Raw genomic sequence first — 20,739 nt, 5'->3', positions numbered from 1 at the left:
TAGTTAAAATATAAAGCCACATTATAATATTGCTAGTTACCTCGTTTGTCTTTGGGCTTAGCCCCGGCTCCTGATCTTGATACTGGCCAAAGAAAGTTGTTATCTATATTTAATATTATAAATGTGAAAGTAACTCTATTTGTCTGTTGCTCTTTCACAGCCAAACCGCTGAACCGAATTTGATGAAATTTGGTATGAAACAAATTCAAGAAAGGGCACAGGTTTTTTGCCTCGCATATGACAACCAACAGCCTAAAAAGCGTGCGAAACCGCGCTCGACTACTAATTCGGTATAAAGTTAACCGCCAACGATTAAAAGCAACTAACCTATTGAACTACCATAATTTTTACGATATTCAAAGAAAAATATTTGTATCTAAAAACAAAAAGCTAATAAATATTTATGTAAAAAAATTACGTAATATCCTACCTATATAACATAGAAACCATCGTATTATTAATGTCAGGGCCATAGCGTTATATCAAAGGTAATTTACATAAAGCATCATTTAACCATTACCTTTGAATTCTTAATCAATTTATCCTTTGCTATAAATTCCTAAAATTTTATCATTCTTTTACTTACATACTTTTACTTGAACTCTTCACTTTTGGAAACACAATGTTGTACCTTTTTTATAATATCTCGTCTCATTTCATTTTATTCTACTGATATTCCACTCATGCTACTCTCTATATTGAATAATAATCTTTCCGATTTCTCACACTGTTTCCTAGTTCTCTATTATCTGACTATCACCTTTAAATAGCTGACAATTAATGCTTGTGTGCACTATTTTCTAATATGCTCGAACTAATGCCTCGTCTATTGCTGTAAACGATTGAATTGTAAAAAAAATTAATCCTCATATCGCCGTCCCCGGGGAATAAAAAGATAACTAACAAAACGTAAATTTTCAGGAGAATTAAAAAACATGTTTTTGTCAATAACTTTTTAAATACTGGACATAGAAGCGTGATTTAAAGTTTTTAGAAAATTAGATTTTTAAAAGCTTTAAGTTAATAACGAGAAGAACCTGTAACCTATGTTAAAACGGAGTTATTTAAAAAATAAGAAATTAGCCAAAATCAATCATCACCTGTGTTGCCTAACGCCCGTTATCATTTTATTCACAGTATTTCCTATCCAAAGTCAAATATTGTACAACAGCTATATCATTTTATTCTTAGGGTTTCAAGAGTCCAAATGCAAATGATAATACAATAATACCATTTTGTTCTCGTAAATATTCATTCACCATTTTATATTTAATGACTGTAATCGATTTTTCTTGTAAAATTTTGATATAGTTATCACGTTTAGTTTTGCTTTTCTCATGATTCCTTTTTATTAAAACAAAATTAAACCAAGGAAATACAACAAAACTTCCAATATTTTTCATCTGTTCATCTGTTTTATTTTAATCTTCATTAAATAATTAATACATAGTCCCATATTATTAATTAAAAAACTTAACTACCTAATCAAATAAAACAGTTTTAATCAAAAACTGAAATATTAATCATTATCTTCTTCCTCGTCATCAGCATTGCTTCCAGAGTTACCCTGATGAGTTAGAAACTTGTTAAGAGCGTGATAATGCTTGAGATATGTGCTAACTTGGAAACGCACATAAAACCATCATACATAGCCTTGCTTACTGGAAAAAGTTCAGTATACATACATATGTACAGCACTGGCAACTCCGCCACATCGCTGGGGTTTGGACTCACTATCTGTCGGGTATCTCGTTTCATACTGATTCTTCACAGGTTCTATGTTTAAATAATATCTGTATTTCAATACTGATTGCTGTGAATGGGTAACACTCTCTTCCATAATTTGAGTCCACAATATTCTCTTACCATCTTACCAGTTTTTTAGACTGCCCCTTAGGTTGTAAAACTCTGATTTCATCATTTCCTTGACGTTATATCTGTCGCCATTAACATATGTGTTCTTAACAATTGAGTAAATTTAATCGGGAGTATATTCTATTCTACGTTTCAGTTAGCCCTCAATATTGAAATGCATCGAATCTCCCACACTTTGGTCTTAGCCAATCTCAAAACATCTGTCTGTTGTATTAAATCCCAGCTTTTGTGAGGTAAATATATATCAAACTAAAATAAATCTGTTTTTATTTTGACCGTAACATACATCGGAGTAAAATAATATGTTATAGACGCCTCTTTTCTTCTCATGGAGTAGCAATTGACTCAAGCAAGTACCTATTTTATTAGCACCTCTTTTCGCAATCTGAGCATGCCAAACATAGCAATACCTAACAAGCTTTTACAATTAATATCATCATATACAGTGAAGTAGCGAAGTACTTTCTTTTATAGTAACCAACTTCAGACTATGAGATACTCAAAATCGTTTCGAAAATTGAAGACATCTGTGGTTTGTGGTGTCAATCTTGCGCGAAGTCTCGACGAATTCCAGCCCCCTGGACAGTCTGGGTTTCGGACTGGTTTGGTAGAACAACCTTGAGGACGAGGTGAATAGAATAATTCAGCTAGGTTTGGCAGCGTTTCGGAAGTTACGTCGAATCTGTACATCGTCGATCCTACAGTGCCTTAAGACGAAAGTTTTCAACCGGTGCATCCTACCCGTCATGACATACGGAGCCAAAACGTAGTCACTCACGTAACGACAAAGCTGGTCCACCAGTTTAAGACTTTAAACTAGCTCAGAGTTTCTCTGCGGAATCACATCAGAACAAACATCATCACAGAACCGATAACCGTTGGGGAAAAAGTGTTTTAGAGTAGAGACCGCGTTTCGGCAATCGTAGTGTAGAACGTTCTCGGGCGTGGTGGAGTGACGATTTACGCAAGACGGCTGGCAGGAGCTGAGGATGCGAGTAGCCGAAGAACGATCACAATGCGTGCAATTGGCCTATGTCCGGCAGTGGACGAATATGAGCTGTTGATGATGAATACATTCAAAATCTCATTGCTCTCGTATGCCATGTTCATTAATTCCAATCTTTCCTTTCGATGGTTCATTTTGATTTTGAAACCATTCATTGGCACCTCCTTGATAATTTTTTTTAAATTCCTTGATCATATTTTTTTATATTATAAATCTTAGTTGGAGTCAAGTCAAGAACACATTCTGTCTTTTTTTTAGGATTATCAGAAATTTCATGAGCTTCGTATATAACTCATAGCGATGCTAAGATATTTCTTGTGTTAAAAAAATAAAATTTGGATATTGTTTACAATTTTTTACTTGCATTTTCTATGTAATCCGAATTGCCTCCAGTACTTGACAGACAATTGAGTTGTAATATTTTTGATGTTCTATGTAAACTCGACTAATACTCTGATTCGTCCGCCGAGAAATCTTCAGCTATATCATTTTCCTCGTAATAAATTCATTCTTTTGGGCTCTTTTAACATATAGCATGGTTGAGTTATAACTACTTCATCAAAAGTATTATTACAAACACACCTTATACGAAACGCGTAGACTGTTTTGCACAAGAATAAAATGATAACTGCTTTTATCACAAGCTAGTCGAGAAGTTTTCACGAGAAAATAATTGTTAGGCTGTTTGTCCTGCAGTAAGACATAAATACATTAAGATAATAGTACAATATATTTTTGTTCTTGAAATATCAGGCATGAGTATAATCGTAGAATAGTAGTGTAATATTTTGTAACTTCGTAAGTATCACTACAATATTTACGACAAAAATTGAGCAGGTGTATTAGTATCCAAAGATCTCAAAAATGACAAAACACTAAAACGATGATAATGGAAGTTATCATTTTGTTCCCCGGGGACGGCGATATATAGTCTCGTTACATTGTGACCAGGATTAGTTATGATGTTTGTACCGGTATCCGCCGCAATATCCTTTCTCAACGGAGAAAGGACGTATAGTAGTCAAATAATATGCTTTTATCACTTGTCTCACATAATCGTATAGCACGGTCCTTGTCGCATTGACTGAACATAGTTCAGGTAAAAAGGTTCGACCTAATCTCCTAAATACGGCAAACACTGCCAAATTTAAACCTTTAGACTGTGTCTGAAAATTCGTTAACAGGAAAACCTTCTATCTTTCTTAGTGTAACAGACCGTTACATCCTCGGTATTGTGACTTAGGGATTTGCAGCTTTATAAGCCATTAACGTAAATACGATATGATTCGAAAGTTCCATATCAAGTAAACAATACTTACCACGTTTTAATACTAAATGCTACGGTTGCGAGTGCGATGCAAGTTTTTTTTTATTTGTGTGAGATAATATAATTGAAATAGACGCTATCTGTTTAAAGCTGAAGTAAATATCAGTCGTTATTAATTCATTGCCGTTATTTGATATACGAATGTAAGAAGCTTTGTAATTTTAAACGACCTAATTAATGAGTATATGACTTTTTTATAAGTATCGTTACTATATCTTTTAGAAAATAATACAAAACTATTTTGAGGGGAAACTTCTTTAGAATTTCGATTTAAAAATCGATATGTTATTATGTATTGTGAGTGTGTTTTGAAGAGTGAGTGAGTCAATCTAACCTAGAGATCTTGTATATCTAGTTCTAGATATAACATCTCATGACTCATCAGTTGATATGTTTCGTAACAAAAAATCGATTTAACTATTAAGTATATCTTCTAACGTGTTTGAATTGCACACACCTTTTTAATATATTATACATATATTCAACTTTTATACACTATTTATGTTTATTTGTCTAAACTACGTATTTTAAATATATATTTATGTTTCTTTAGCTATACATTCCGATACATTTATCTAAATGACGATATTCGAATACCAATGAACAAATAATTTATTTATGAACGACAAAAATATGCGATATTTCAAATATATGATGTTTCTAAAAATTTGATATGTGTATCAATCCTACATATCATAACCTCTTCCTTAGTTGTCCATAATTTCGAAATATCATTGTAAGAAGGCTAATGAGGTAGTTTTTCTTGCCAATTATTCGCTTAACTTTCGCTTGTTAGCTTAACTTTTACTTTAAACTTGGAACGTAATTGTAAATGAAGGTTTGACATTCCGCTTGCATGAAGTAGGAATATTCTGATTTTTTTTTAATAATTTGTACCATACCAGCCAATTATAAAAACTTCTAAAATCTTTATTGTTGTTGTAGGCTATATTTGACTGGTTTTTAAAATCCATTTTATATTATTTAGTAGAAGTTAAGGAACCCAGTAATAGTTGAGTTTTTTTTTTCTAGTACATATTTGCCGAAAAATATCATATTAAAAATTCCATATTTGAATAGCGCGCAAAAACGCTACTTAGACAATATGGCGCTGCAATGGGATCGGTGATGTCACTTTGCTGTATTTTAATCTGTGGTACATGTGTTAAGAAATAATCGCAAGACCTCCCGAACATCGAGCGCTACCAAGAATTACCATACCGTGAGAAATAATCACACCATGCATTCCTTGAAGCTACCACCTGTTGCCAGCGTCGCTGCTTTGTTTCGCAAGACCTCCCGAACATCGAGCGCTACCAAGAATCACCATACCGTGGGGACCATTCAGTGATTTACCGATTTCGTATATAAATATGTAATTCAGACTACAGAACTTCACTTTTTGTTCTAACATCGAACAGACTGTCACGTATATTATAAATTAGAAATAATTAATTGTTAAATTAAATTATTTAAATAAACGTATAAGTTAAATTCGTTCGGTTTCATTCTGCATCCTCAACGGCAGCCCTACGTAATTGGCGCAGTCGGTAGGATGCTCGCGGAACGTTTCGCGTAGAAGATTTCCGTAATCGCGTGAAGCCCCGCCGTAGCTTGTCTAGCTGCTGCATCCGTAGCATCCGAATCTACGAGTAGTGCTGCACGAGAGGTATCCAGACATCGATAACGCAGAGAGACCGAAACATGTTCATGTGAGTACACTAGATTCTTTTTAGTGGTTGCTCAATCCTAGCCTAACTAACCTGTGTGTTAATAAAATTTGCCAAGATTTTTCATTTAAGAAAATCGAAGGAACCTAGGATAGTTATTAGTAGTAGGCAAACTTTCGTAGATAATAGAAGAGATATTAGTTTAAGTAGTATAGAAGAACAAACGGAAATGTCTGAGTTAGACACCATTTATAAAGCCTTAAGGTTGGTACCCGAGTTCGACGGGAACCCAAATGTACTTACTAGATTTTTAAAATTATGTGATCAATTGGTAGGACAGTTTTGTAGTGATAGTAGTAGTGAATTAAGTAGGTGTGCTCTTCTCAACGGAATTCTTAACAAAGTAACAGGCTCTGCTGCTCGCTTAATTAATTCTAATGGGATTCCATCCGACTGGCAAGGCATTCGAACTGCTTTAGTGAACAACTTCGCGGACCAACGAGATGAGACCGCTCTATATAACGATTTAGCTATTTTATCGCAAGGTTCAAAATCCGGGAACCCACCCCCTACGAACTACTTTAAATCTAAAGAAGTAAATTACAATAGTTTCATTGACAATTCTATATACGATGAATATGCCGATTATTACGATCCTTATTTAACAGAGCACCTATTGCAGGAATATATACTAGATCACCGTAAGCGAATGTTAAAGGTATACGAAATCATTAATGAAACCGCCCTTCAGCGTCGTACTGAAATAACCGAGAACATTAATAGAAATGGCATAAAAAATAAAACATATGCACCTGATCAACGAATCTATGTCAGAAATCCCCTAGCTAATAGACAGAAATTAGCTGCCCGCTATACGAACGATACGGTTGTAACAGATTTACCTATACATATTTATACAAAGAGAAAGAGAGGACCCGTACCCAAGTCGCGCCTGAAACGGGTACCTAATCTCCGGAAATTTAGATTATACGGACGCACTAAAGAACGAAAATGCCATTGCTATTCTACAAAAGAACGAAAATAACTTAGCCATTGAAATAAATCATCAAATAAGTTTAAGCAAGCAGTGGGCATCTCAGAGTTCAAATGTTACAGATAGGATAGTAGAAAACCAGAGGAAAATAGAGAACATTATTAAAACCATCTTAGATAATGATGTTAGGAAAGAAGAAGATGCAATTAAGTATTTTCATTTAGCCCAGCTACTTACAATACTAGGTGATGACATAGACAATTTGTCACAAGAGTTGTCAAAACTACAGAATCTATTGGCATTCATAAGAGCTAAAAGCATCCATTATTCCGTTCTCGATTACGACACTTATATAGTTATGTTAAATAAACTAAAAGGTTTATACAATTCAAATGTAGTGCTAGATATTAATTTTAGGGAATATTTAGATCTATTAAGATTAGGATATTATTATAAAGATAATGATATAATCTTGGTAATTAAGTTTCCAATCATGAATCCCAATAACTACATCCTTTACAAATTGTCCTTAGCCCCTAATAGTAATGATAAAATTATAATCCCTACCTATCCATACGTAGCAATTCACGAGAAAGATCTACTGTATATAGAGACAGAATGTCCGAAGTACAGTCACGGTCATCTTTGCGAGGACAACTTAAACCGACACTATGGAGAGCAAACGAGCTGCATTCAACATCTTATACTCCAGCAACATATCCATGAAACCTGTCGGGTTACTCCAGTAATCTTATCTTCTCAAGCCATGGAACAATTGGATGATCGTCACTATGTTCTGAGCTTTCCCAACTTAACGAAAGTTCATTTAACCTGTTCTCAAGATCAATACAAAAACCTTCTCGGAAGCTATCTAGCTGAAATACCTAAAGGGTGTGCTCTACAAACGTCCATCTTCACCATCACTAACCACCATGATCAAGTAAAAGGACAAGTTTTGAAAATGTTGAATATAGAATATAGTAATGAAGATCCATACAAAGCGACAGCGAAGAACATCTTGAAATTGAACAGTATAGATTTGACTCACTTACATTCAACCAATACCAGGATTGCCTCTCAAGAACCAGTGACTTTGGAATTGTCGAACTTAGACACGCTCTATCACACGACTATACCTGTCTACCTACTCATCGGTGCATCAGTACTCACTATTAGCATCGTCCTCATTCGTCGCAAATGTATGCATTTAAGAAATACCAACCAGAAGGACAATGAGGCAACCAGAACACAAGAAGTCCAGGACAGCCCCAGAGATCCTATGTCTCTATCAGCACTATTTTCGACAAAAGTCTCCAAATAGCTGCTGATCCTGCGGAGGGAGTTGTTAAGAAATAATCGCAAGACCTCCCGAACATCGAGCGCTACCAAGAATTACCATACCGTGAGAAATAATCACACCATGCATTCCTTGAAGCTACCACCTGTTGCCAGCGTCGCTGCTTTGTTTCGCAAGACCTCCCGAACATCGAGCGCTACCAAGAATCACCATACCGTGGGGACCATTCAGTGATTTACCGATTTCGTATATAAATATGTAATTCAGACTACAGAACTTCACTTTTTGTTCTAACATCGAACAGACTGTCACGTATATTATAAATTAGAAATAATTAATTGTTAAATTAAATTATTTAAATAAACGTATAAGTTAAATTCGTTCGGTTTCATTCTGCATCCTCAACGGCAGCCCTACGTAATTCATGTAGTAATAAAGCAAAGTTTACAAGAAAGTGACTTCATCATAAGCCCGGCCAATCAGGAGCGTTTTGTGTCACGTGACAAACGTTCGAAAAAAGCATTTTTAACCTCATAATATACACTGATTACAATAATTCACAATTTATTTTTCGCATTGTCAAATAGCCTATTGATGAGTGGGTGCTTTCCACCCGGAAGTTTACGCTAAGCTCAACATTCTGTAGGTATAATAAAGATGTAATATATTACGCCTATAAGGTTGTTAACGTTTACGACTGAAATATAAAAATAAAGATGTTTGTCACCAAATTTTTTAACATTTCACGTTATTTACACACACGTGTATGATCAAAGAAAACAATTAATTATTGTATAAATATAAGACATTTGTCCCTGCCGGAATAGACCTGTGACCTTCAAATTCCACACATCTATTAAGCACATATCCTATCCACTGGGTTATCTCATTTAAATTGTACACAAACTATAAATAATATTGAATAAATAAATAAATTTATCGAAGGGGCTTCTGAGCAACCGGTTTTGTAATCTCCTTATTCAATCTTACATTAGATTAACTATAAAGTTCAAGTATAAGCCGCCTATCACTACATACTATAAAACAAAGTCCCCCAACTCAAAATCTCAAAATCAAAATCTACTGAATCGATTTTCATGCAGTTTTCACTAATTGACAGAGTGATTCATGAGGAAGGTTTTGGTAAATAATTTATTAAGTTTTTTGTGTATATAAGTTGAAATAGAACAACAATTGTTAAACATGTCAGAAAAATTAAGCCACCAAGGAGTTTTCATTTCAATAATAAAGATATCAATAAATTTAATAAAACATCAATTTATTTTTAATCAAAGTTAAAAATATAAAAAAACTTCACCACCCGTGCGAAGCCAGGACGGGCCCTTAGTTTAGTAATATGAACCCTACTACTATTAAACTAAGATCACATCCTTCCCTGATGGAATACTAATAACATGTATGCTTATGATTGTGTAATACAATGACTTGCAGTTCGGATACATCGTTATATAAATATTATGATTATTATTTATTTATCCATAAAAAGAACATTGGAAATATATGTCTAGTCAACAAAATCAATAAATGGTTTCACTGTGCTCAGTGGATTCTAGACCAGTAGCAAATAAATATTAGTTATAAATGATGAATGGTATTTATTATTAAATTATACAGTATAAAGGTGTGGGTAATTTGTTATTTTTTTTTAATATTTGAATTGCATGCTGCGTCTTCCATTCGAACTATACTAATTGATTTATCAAAAAAATATATTTATGTTTGAATTATATAATTTAGAAAAACGTTTTCTTAAATTTTGCCAGCGCAGTGTTCACGCATGAACTAGTTGTGATAGTATTAAAAATAGGAATATTCTTAAAATTACATGACCATATAAACCGTTTTCTTTTAATGTGTATTTCTGATCTTCCATAAATACATTCACGATTTGGGTTTTTTGGTTGTTTTTATTTTTAATTAAATGTCACTCATCGAAAGTAATTCATCACAAAAAAGCGAAGTAATATCCTTCTCCTAGAATGTTGATGATTAATGGAATATACCTATAACTTGTTTATTGCAACGAAGCTTACGCAAAACACTGCGCGTATAAAGTACCTACCTATCTAGTGTCAATGAAATTATTAATCAATACCTACAAACATGTATACTCAAAAAACGATTACGTGAAAATATTAAAAGTAATTGTAATGAAGATTAAAACGCGGCTTCTCTCTAATTAGTAAAAAAAAAAACAAAATAGATACAACTTTTTCATATAACACATAACTTTATCATAAACGTTTACGTATAATTTATTATACATATGTTTCCATCGAGCCTACCGTAAGCCGGCACAAAATTATTATTTGGAACACACTTTCAGAACGCATCCGTAAAAGTCAATCATGGCCGCCCGTTCAACTTTCATGACATTGAATTTTATGGATTAAACATCGAAATATATCGAGTATACGAATTTTGCACATTTTATCAATAAAAAAAAATGTTTTAATTATCTTTAATCGTCGATAGGTTTCGATTGGGTTTATCGTAGACCTGCACGAAATTATTAATAAAGGTAACAAACACGTCCTCTTAAAGAAATAATGTTCTGTTATTTACAACATTGTTATATAAAAAAAAAATGAATGACATTCTAAAGAGAACATTCATTCATTAAAACTGATAAATAATTACGTTAAATATCGTCTTGAAACGTTCTAGATATATTTTAAAATCTGTCCAAGAATTTATCACGTCAAAAATACAGATAAATAAAGTTAACTTTTTTTAGTTTAATTTGAATAGCAATCGCGAATAAAACATTCCAATTTTGAATATTTTTTATTAATAAAACTCTGTACAAGTAATTTTTGTGTACGTTGATGTTACAGATTTATTTACAATAACATCCACAGGTGAGGCTTTATTCGACGTATGCGTGTCGTCACAATAAAATTACCGGTTTTAGAATGTCCTCGAAGTACTACAGACCAGTTCCAACGATCCGAGGAAGTATCCCATTATTAAGAACCCAGATAAGTCCAATATAATTACAGATAAGGCTTGTGTTTGAATAAGAATTTTTCGTTTGATGCTATATTTGTAAATTCATTCGCTAAATATATTAACTTATTATTACATATTTAAAATACTTATGTATAATAAATATTAATAAAATATACAGATACTTAAGGCTTATATATACTACAGTTTTTTTCTTATTTCTTAACTATAACTAAATATAATGTTTTACATACAAAAATCTGCTCTCGAATCACTCTATCTATTAAAAAAAAACAATCAAAATCCGTAGCGTAATTTATAATATCTAAATATATAAAGGAACAGACAGCGGTAAGCGGTTTTGTTTTATATTATATAATGATTATCATGTAAATAAGTATAAAAAAGACATTTTGTAGAAATATTTAATTCTTTTATTTCGTGTTAATTTTTATTAGTATTCCCGAATGATTTTTTTTTAAGATTCTTAAAACTGGCAACTGTGTACTTTTTTAAAATACATAATCGCTTGCGCTTGTATTGTCGTCTATACAATGACGTACGTTACGTGGCCCCTCTCGTAATCTTGACATTATACGGATTTTTGAATAGTTTCTAATAAAAAATACAGACGAAGATAAAACGAGAGTGCTTCTCTGTTTTATTCATGGTTTCTTTATTTTATCATCTAACAAAAATTTAAACTGAAGTTATACTGTTTTAGTTAGTTGATGTTGTGAAATAAAAGTACAGTAATACCCCGAACTTACGCGATAGGTGGGACCGAGCGCGATACGCGTAAGTCGGGGTACAATTTTGCATATAAAGACATACAAAATATGTATAATTGGGAACGGAAAAATAATTTAAGAAATAAATGTGTAATGTGTGTTTGTTATTATAGATAATATGACATTATATTATTATAAACTGTGTAAACACAATTCGAAGTTATTTTGGTGTAGAAAGTTACATGATTTTTTCTTCTCCCGTAATATATTGTAGCATGCTAATATGTTTTATTCCTTGTTTTGTAAAATAAATGTGCTCTTCGTTAGAAATATATGCTTTCCAAAATTGTTATCCCTTTTTCAATTGAACTGACGGCTTCGGATAAGTTTCCAGCTGTCATTTGAACTGGATCACAGAAATAAGATTCTCAATGTCTTCTTCGTGTTAACAATTTTTTATGAGCTCATCAAATTTAAATGCTGGATTCACACAATCAGGAGGATTGCGTAAAAATTACTCTACGAAAAACGGCGTTAATTGTGACATAATATTATGTTAGAGATACCAATATGTATATTGCTTATTTGTAATGAAATTATTAGCTGAATATACTAATTTTTAAATGTGATATGATGAGCTTAGGATCAAGATATCAAATATTTCAGCTTAGTCAATGCATATTGCGTGTATTATGTATACATGCGTGTGAAAATAAACAAGCAAGCTTTGGAAATATTTAAGTAGAAATATTGAAGACAACTGTTATTTAAATAATTGGTTTGCAATTTACTATATAATCAAGTATGAGCTGTTATATACAGTAATAATCGATGCTATTTAAATGTTGTTGTAAAAATATCCTATGTTGCATACATATAATTATATGTTTCATACGATTTTAGACCTTATTTGTCAGTCAGCAAATATCATGTCTAAAACAAAATTCCTTAACGAGGTTTTGATTTTTTTTAATATATAATTATGTGCTGGATAAACTTCAACAGCCGACCTAACTTATTTGAGTATTTGTATTATCTGTTCAACATTTCACTGGTAATTTTACAAAAGAAACGAATTGTTTTTCTAATAATGAAATATAACAACAATTAATTAAATAAATTCTACAACATTTTATGGTTTTAAAAATAAATCGTATAGGGCAACATATTCCGTGTGAAACTCGTAAGTCACCACAGAATACGACCATGAAATGTCAGAATGAGAAATGCGAGTGATATGAAATGTGAATGACTAGAAAAATAAGAAATTTTATATCATATGTCTATCAAAATGGCGTATCGTAGTTGGTTGTTAACGTTTGACGAGTATAATACGCTGTGAATTACAGAGTCACACTTTTTTTTGCTATAGTAAAATTTCGTAAAGTATATTACATACGCTACGCTGAGCTTTTACACATACCCGGAACTGAGTAATGTGTTTCATCTTGAAGAAAGAAATTCGCAAGTATATTCTTTGTCACATCGCCAATAAATGGAATTCTCTACCAGTGCGTCTTGTGGACCAGCATGGCCATGGCGACTAGTTCGTTATTCCAGACTGTACTGGCCGTTTTAGCGTTTGGAATCCACTAATACCATCAGGTGGAATGAAGTGGTATGCCGACCCGGTTTATATATATCTAAATACTAGTGGCCCGTCCCGGCTTCGCATGGATCTTTTTCGATATTTTTACCTTTTATTTATATTTTTTTGTTGTTTTTTCCGTCATGTTTAACAATTGTCGTTCTATTTCAACTTATTTACACAAAAACAGTAATAAATTATATACGAAAATCTGCCTTAAGAATCCCTCTGTCTATTAATGAAAATCGCATGAAAATCTATTCAGTGGTATATCTACCTAATATATTTTTAAGCACAAGCTATGTGTATACACATAGCTTATGCTTTAAGATCATTATCTTAATAAGACAAAACAAAAAACATTTACTTGGGAATACACTAGACGCTAGTCGTCTAAAATATTATATATCAAAGTCCAAAGGCTTACTCACCTAATAATTAATCACTAGCTTAGATGTCTCTTATGTATGTATTATTATATATCTCTCATATATGTATGTAACTTAACTTTAAAAAAGTTGGACCGTCGAATTTTTTTTACCTGGATGGTTTTTAGTCGGTAGGTGGCATTGCTATGCGGTCACAGTATTTTTTAAAATAAATATTTTTTATAGTTTACCTTATGAAGTTAAGACGGGCAGCTGATATTATTAATGCAAATTATAATATTATAATAGGTATGCTACAGGCGCGTCAAGGCGTTAAATATAAACTAATGTTCATAGACAATACATAGCTATAAGTAGGTATTTACTATTATAATGTTTTAACTTAATTTAATACTTCATGCTTTATACATAATACTATTTTTCAAACCCTTTTTCTTACCTTACAATTCAAACTTCTAAATTTGTTTTAAATTCTACAAGTATTCAAAATTGCGTAATGTTTTTGCCTTATGTGTCATAAGACACCTAGTTATATTGTATTTAATAGAATTAAATTACCGGAAGAATTGCTTAAGAGGTGGATATAAGTCGTTGACCTTGCTCGATTGTGCGTTATCGATAAACATAATCCTCGCAAAACTCACATCCCCTGAATACTTTTGTTGTATTTTTTTAACACATATGTTATTGAGAAGATTACAAAGAAAAAAGGTTTTAATAAAAATCAAATTACGTGTATCTTTGCCTTAAAGACCTGACTCTTGACGTTTATTATATCGTTAACAATATGATAAAATGCTGTTTTGCTTATGACATCGTATATACTTCATTCTCCGATGTAGCTTTATTTTATTTTAAAATGTTAATAATTATTTTTAACATGAAGCCAATTATCAAAATGGATAGAAGAAATGTGCTTGATTAATTCTTTATTTGTAAACTACAATGATAAAAACGAAACGTCGTGCTTTATAATAAAAGCGTATTGTTAAGTGTATAAGAAGGCGATGGTCTACCTCCTGCCTGTTGCTTTATGCTTGCTGTGTCAAACAAATTGAATGATTAGCTCTGTAATAGAATGAGAATGAAGAATTCCTGATTCAATTAAGGAACAGATTTTTTTTGGCATAATTTATTTTTTCCTTTGCTAGTCGTCTAATAAAGAAATTACTTTGTGCACAAAACGAGCTAGTTGACAAATCAGTTAGATACATCTTCTATTTAATAAGTATTTTCAATTTTGATTCAAATTTTAATATTGTTAAAAACGAGACGTACTCACTGCCCTCATTATTCATAATGTCATATATTATTAGTAGTATCACTTATTATTAGAGAATTATTTATTACGTTCAGAATCATATCATAATCATAATTGTTCCAAATAATATTAAATAACAATTTGAATAGTGTTTATCAAAACCTTTCGTAAGCTTATCTTTTTTCGTTCATATAAGAATTTTATAAAAACAACGTATTAAGTTTTAGGTTAAAATAATGTAGTCAAAATATAAAATACATTTTTTTCTTATAAAAAATATATGTATCATTAAAATTGTACCTTGATATAAAATATCAATATTTTATATTATTGTGAATGCTCAGTACCCCATCTCTGTTTTTATTTTAAGACACATCCTCTTCTAATTCTAAGGATTGAAGCTTATTTTATTGCTCCAATGTAGGATGATAGACACATGTGAATGAGTTTATTTCGAAACAGGTTTTCACTATCACGATGTTCAACCGCCTAGCACGAAAAGATTTAAAAAAAAAAAAACAAAAAAAAAGCCGGCGATCTTATATAAACCACGCGGTTTATTCACTAGTTCGATTTATGAAATAATCTTCAATAAAAACGTTAATATGAGACGTTATTTTAAATTCAAGTGTTACGAAATAGAACGCAAGTTTTTTATATTTTTTTTAGGTTATATTTGTTTAGTTTTGTTAATTATTGTTGTTTTCGGCTTAAATCATATAATTTATTTATTTATGTGTTGAAAAAATTGTATATAAGCACATGAAATCACATACACGTCACTGTCACGGTAATCGAAAATAATATTAAAACTGAAAACAAACCAACTCAAATATTGAGTGTTTGTTGTAAGCCGGTGTGATAGACTGATGGGCTGATGGCGGTCCGCTGACGACGATTATCGTCCTTGCTAGCTGTATACCCACTACTATGCTAGAATTTGTTTACTATCTTATTTTTTATTTTTCGAAAATTTTACGATTTCATTTTGAAATATCATGTTATAATTTATGCTTCACGTGACATTTGAAGTCATATTAATAAACATTTACAATAATTAATATATATTTTAAAAAAAATGCAACAACGAACAACAAGTCTAGGTATTCGCGTCTCTTTTCTCGTCAAAGTATTTTTTCTGTATCTCCCCAATTTAACTCCATAATTGTTATGCCTATATTATTATTACGAGAGTTGGTTTAGACACACATTTATAATATGTATTGATGTGATATTTTTTTATGTATTTCTTTTCAATTTTAAAGTACAAAAATAATTAACTTTTTGATTATTTAATTTCATTAATTATCTAAAGTGATATTTTATTTTGTTAATAAATGCGAAAATAACTCTTATCTGTCTGTCTGTAAGTTGCTCTTGACCGTGAGGCCAAATCACTGAACCGGATTTAATGCCTAACGTACCCCTAAAATGCGAGCGAAACCGTCAAAAATTTATAAATAAACGAAATATTTTAGTGTTTCGTTGATTTCAAATGGCAGTTTTTTTATAGCAGGAAAAATATTATGTTAAATATAGAAACATTTATAAACATAAGATAAAAAAAGATCTTTATAAAATTATGAATTCAACAGCTAAATATAATCTTATTTTAGATATATACATTAGTTGTTGAACAAATAAGCCTATTAAGTAGGGTATTATAAGCCGTTGAATGTATTTAACTTCAATAATATTAGTATTGATATATATACATAATATATATTGTGTTATAAGCTAAGTGATTAATAAATCACTATTATTACTATTAATCAATTATTCAAATTATTAATTTAAAGTTTTGTTCATTCTAAGTTATTTTAATCTTAATAAAGTTTGATTTATGACTTTGCCCAATAGACGATAGATATTATTTATAATGCCCGGATAATTAAATTACCTGTATCAACAGTTGTTCCCACATTGCCCTCATATTGATCATTGTTCAAAGTAAAGAATTATATATGTGTTGGACAGAGTGATAAATCAAACTTAATTTGAATAATTAGTTCCCAAATTGTACGTTTTGAAAATTGATAAAGACTGTTATGACTCCTGACCTGTGGACCGATGTGGATTCATCGGTTTAGCCTTATATTGTGTTTTATGACGGCATGCCCAGGGGATCGCAATGTGTACCTGGGTTTAGCCCGGCTGGAACTCATAATCTTTCATGACGCTTGGCCAAAAAAAAAATTCAATGTGCATCCATATTTGTATGAAAAGTGAACGTTTCAGTAGGATATGTAAAATTTCATTCTTGTAAAACTATAATATTTGTTACACACATTACATAATAAATAAATAAAACAAATAAATAAACATTGGACAACTTCACATACATTACTCTGATCCCAATGTAAGTAGCTGAAGCACTTGTGTTATGGAAAATCAAAAATAACGACGGTACCACAAACACCCAGACCCAAGACGACATAGAGCACTAATAAACCTTCTACATCGACTCGGCCGGGAATCGAACCCGGGACCTCAGAGTGGCATACCCATGAAAACCGGTGTACACACCACTTGACCACGGAGGTCGTAATATATTAAATATAATATAAATTTATATATAACTATAGTAGTTTAAAAAAAGTACTTTATTCCCATGGTCTGTTCTTACTTTTGTTTGTTATTATAATGACTTTTGTTCTTAAATTTACGGTAGCGAGCGGTCCAAACTCAAACTCAAACTCAAATATCTTTATTCAATATAGAAGCATTACACTTTCTTATTGATGGTCAATTGAAACACTACCACCGGTTCGAAAAGAAAATACCCTGACCTGAGAAGAACCGGCGAAAGAAACTCAGGTCCAAAGGCGTTACTATCAAATATAGTATTATATAAGTTTTAAGTGAATAGTTAAGCTTCCCCACGTAAAAATACATTTTCCAGACACAAAATAATAACCTTACAATAATCTATAACGTTAAAATACTTTAATTAAACGTACTAATTTAAAGGTCATTTTAAAATTCGCTAACCATTTTGGTCGTGTAATAAGAAACAATGTTATGACGATCACAAATTATATAGTCGGTGCTTACCAATAAAAAAGTGTTTCTTATTAGGACATGTTATTATAAAGCAGAGCAAATATGGCGTCGAGTCCTATTCATACTTATATTCATATTTCATCATTTTTTTAATTAACAATAAACAACAACAGCCTGTAAATTCTCACTACTGGGCTAAAGGCCTCCTCTCCCTTTGAGGAGAAGGTTTGGAACATATTCCATCACGCTGTTCCAATGCGGGTTGGTGGAATACACACGTGCCAGAATTTCTATGAAATTTGTCACATGCAGGTTTCCTCACGATGTTTTCCTTCGCCGCTGAGCACGAAATGAATTATAAAGACAAATTAAGCACATGAATCAGCGGCGCTTGACTGGGTTTGAACCCGTAATCATCGGTTAAGATGTACGCGTTCTAACCACCGGGCCATTTCGACTCTTTTTTACTCAAGGCATACATAAACAAGTATAATTTCTAAACATTATTTGGAGATATTATAAATCGCGACCGAAGTCCTCAGCGGACATAGATTTCGCTGAAGGCTTCAGTCGCCAAGTAGCCTGTCCATGAAGTTTAAGATTGCTCCATATCAATAAACAGACAGAGATACATTTATAACATTAGTATTTGTTGTAAATTAAAGACATCACGTCATTAACAACTAACTTTATTCTTCTATCACAAGCCAGGTATAAACTTAACTATAACAGTATTGATATTATATATAAATATTGTCATAATAAGGTTGACGAACAAATTTCACATGCGATTATAATGATTTTGGTACTAAATTGCACCAGAAACAATAAGAGCCGATTTATAAAAACGCATATTGAGAGATTGGGCTCTTTATTAATCGGCTTTTTTAAATAATTCATTGCTATTAATGAATGATTTAAAAAAAAATGTTTTATACGATTTGTTCATGACTGTTTCTTAAATTGACTATCCAGAGATTTAAAAATTAGAAAAGTCATAAAAAAAATCGTAATAGGCACCTACTACAATGTCGACAATTGTACATTTAAAGCACACAATATGGCTGACTTGAATCGTTGAAATGACTGATGACAGATCACAAAAATGGGCAATTCATGTCGATACCTCTGACTTGTCTAAAGCTAAGTTTAAGAACAATAAGAATGTAAACGCTACGACAATATCGACGCAGGCTATTACTTTTATTAATTAGACTAATTATAATGATGAAAAATATAAATTTAAATGAAATGACCACCAACTTGCTAACCATTATGAACGATGTGTGTATTATCCAATTATACAACATACATATATTGGGTTGTTTGGAAGAGATGACAAATAAGCCATAAGTCCGCCCGTTGTATATCACTTTTAATGTACTTCTTTTTTATATTCTTTTTTTTGTATTTTATTAATTTTGTGTTACTTTCTTTTTTCTTTGTTTTTTGTTTGTGGTGTGCAATAAAGTATAATTCATTCATTCATATTCATAGTATGAAATTCAAGAGAAAAAGATACATATAACATGAACATGTTCTTAAGAGCAATGATACATAATACACTCGTTTCAAATGTCATGCTTCCACACGGCGGTATTGTAAATCGAGCATTAAACTGTTTCACACTTTCCATTAGCGGTTGGTATTAAACAACGTGAATAACAGTCCTTAGGTTTCATTTAATTAGACTATTGGGTAGGTATACGTTTCGTTACAATGCGGATGAGTCCTTAATTTTGTAAGTCAAGAGAAGCGTAGTCAAGATTGCGAGCGCAAAACCTATACATAATGGTTGTTCGGCATTTATTTCTTTTCCCACAGCTTCCAGCAAAACTAATAGTATTGTGATCACATATGTTTTTAAAATTACACGAATGTAACGCGCACAACTTATAAATGTATAATAAATGCGAAAGTTTCTGTTTGTTACCTCTTTGCGATTAAACCGCTAAAATAATTTAGATAAAATTTGATATGGAGATTTTATGAGACCCGGCAGACAAAGGCTTCTTTTTAAAATTCACACTTTGAAGGGGTAAAAGGGGTATAACTGTTTGTTAATTATATATGCGGGTAAAGCCGTAGGTTGAACTAGTTATTATATAAATCATTTACTTGGGCGTCAATCGCCTCGTTCAATGTGACTATTTTGAAGGGCGGAACGAAGTGATTTCGGCCTTGTGGGCTAGCGAGCTAAAGACACTTTTTTTTTTATTTCAACCCAATAAGAAATGCCATTCGTCATCGAGCCTTTTAGAGAATTATCCAGATCAATGTGTCCAACATTTCAAGATCATAATTTTCAGTAACATGGAATTATGAGATTTGGCTAGCAAGCACTGTTTTTGTCTGATTATCATATTGTAGTTATGCTCTTAGTAGTCCAGAAGAAAATGTTAATTCCACAATCAAATATTACAGAGATCTCTCTATAAAATCTAAATATGACTGTAGTGTACACAAATCTGTAATAAAATTATAATTATAATTATTAACTTATTATGGACTTGTATAGTTTATGAATATATATTATCTGCGTGGCACACATCGAGGAAAGCGCGGTAATATAAAATATTTTATGAAATTGGCGCGGCTGAGGACGGTGTGTGTGCACGGCGAGCGGAT

The 20,739-nt window shown here is 31.9% G+C and overlaps 1 protein-coding gene and 1 long non-coding RNA gene across 5 annotated transcripts in view; one reads left to right on the top strand and one right to left on the bottom strand.

Annotated features, from left to right (window-relative positions):
- Window positions 1-15,965, bottom strand: part of LOC124538701 (facilitated trehalose transporter Tret1-2 homolog) — a 47,857-nt gene extending 31,892 nt beyond the window's left edge. For 2 of the 4 annotated variants that reach the window (XM_047115851.1, XM_047115849.1), the window contains exon 1: window positions 15,885-15,965. The gene's annotated coding sequence lies outside the window, so the exon portion shown is untranslated. The remainder of the gene's footprint in view (window positions 1-15,884) is intronic. The other 2 variants (XM_047115852.1, XM_047115850.1) reach the window with 2 other exon arrangements.
- Window positions 3,607-14,941, top strand: LOC124538706. Its single transcript, XR_006966993.1, has 3 exons — window positions 3,607-3,811; window positions 4,920-4,921; window positions 14,931-14,941. It is a non-coding gene; the product is annotated as an uncharacterized LOC124538706 (long non-coding RNA).
- Window positions 15,966-20,739: the final 4,774 nt, after the last annotated feature.

This window comes from Vanessa cardui, chromosome 21 (assembly GCF_905220365.1).
Source record: "Vanessa cardui chromosome 21, ilVanCard2.1, whole genome shotgun sequence".
Lineage (NCBI taxonomy): Eukaryota > Metazoa > Arthropoda > Insecta > Lepidoptera > Nymphalidae > Vanessa > Vanessa cardui.
This window is presented reverse-complemented; position numbering and strand designations above follow the sequence as displayed.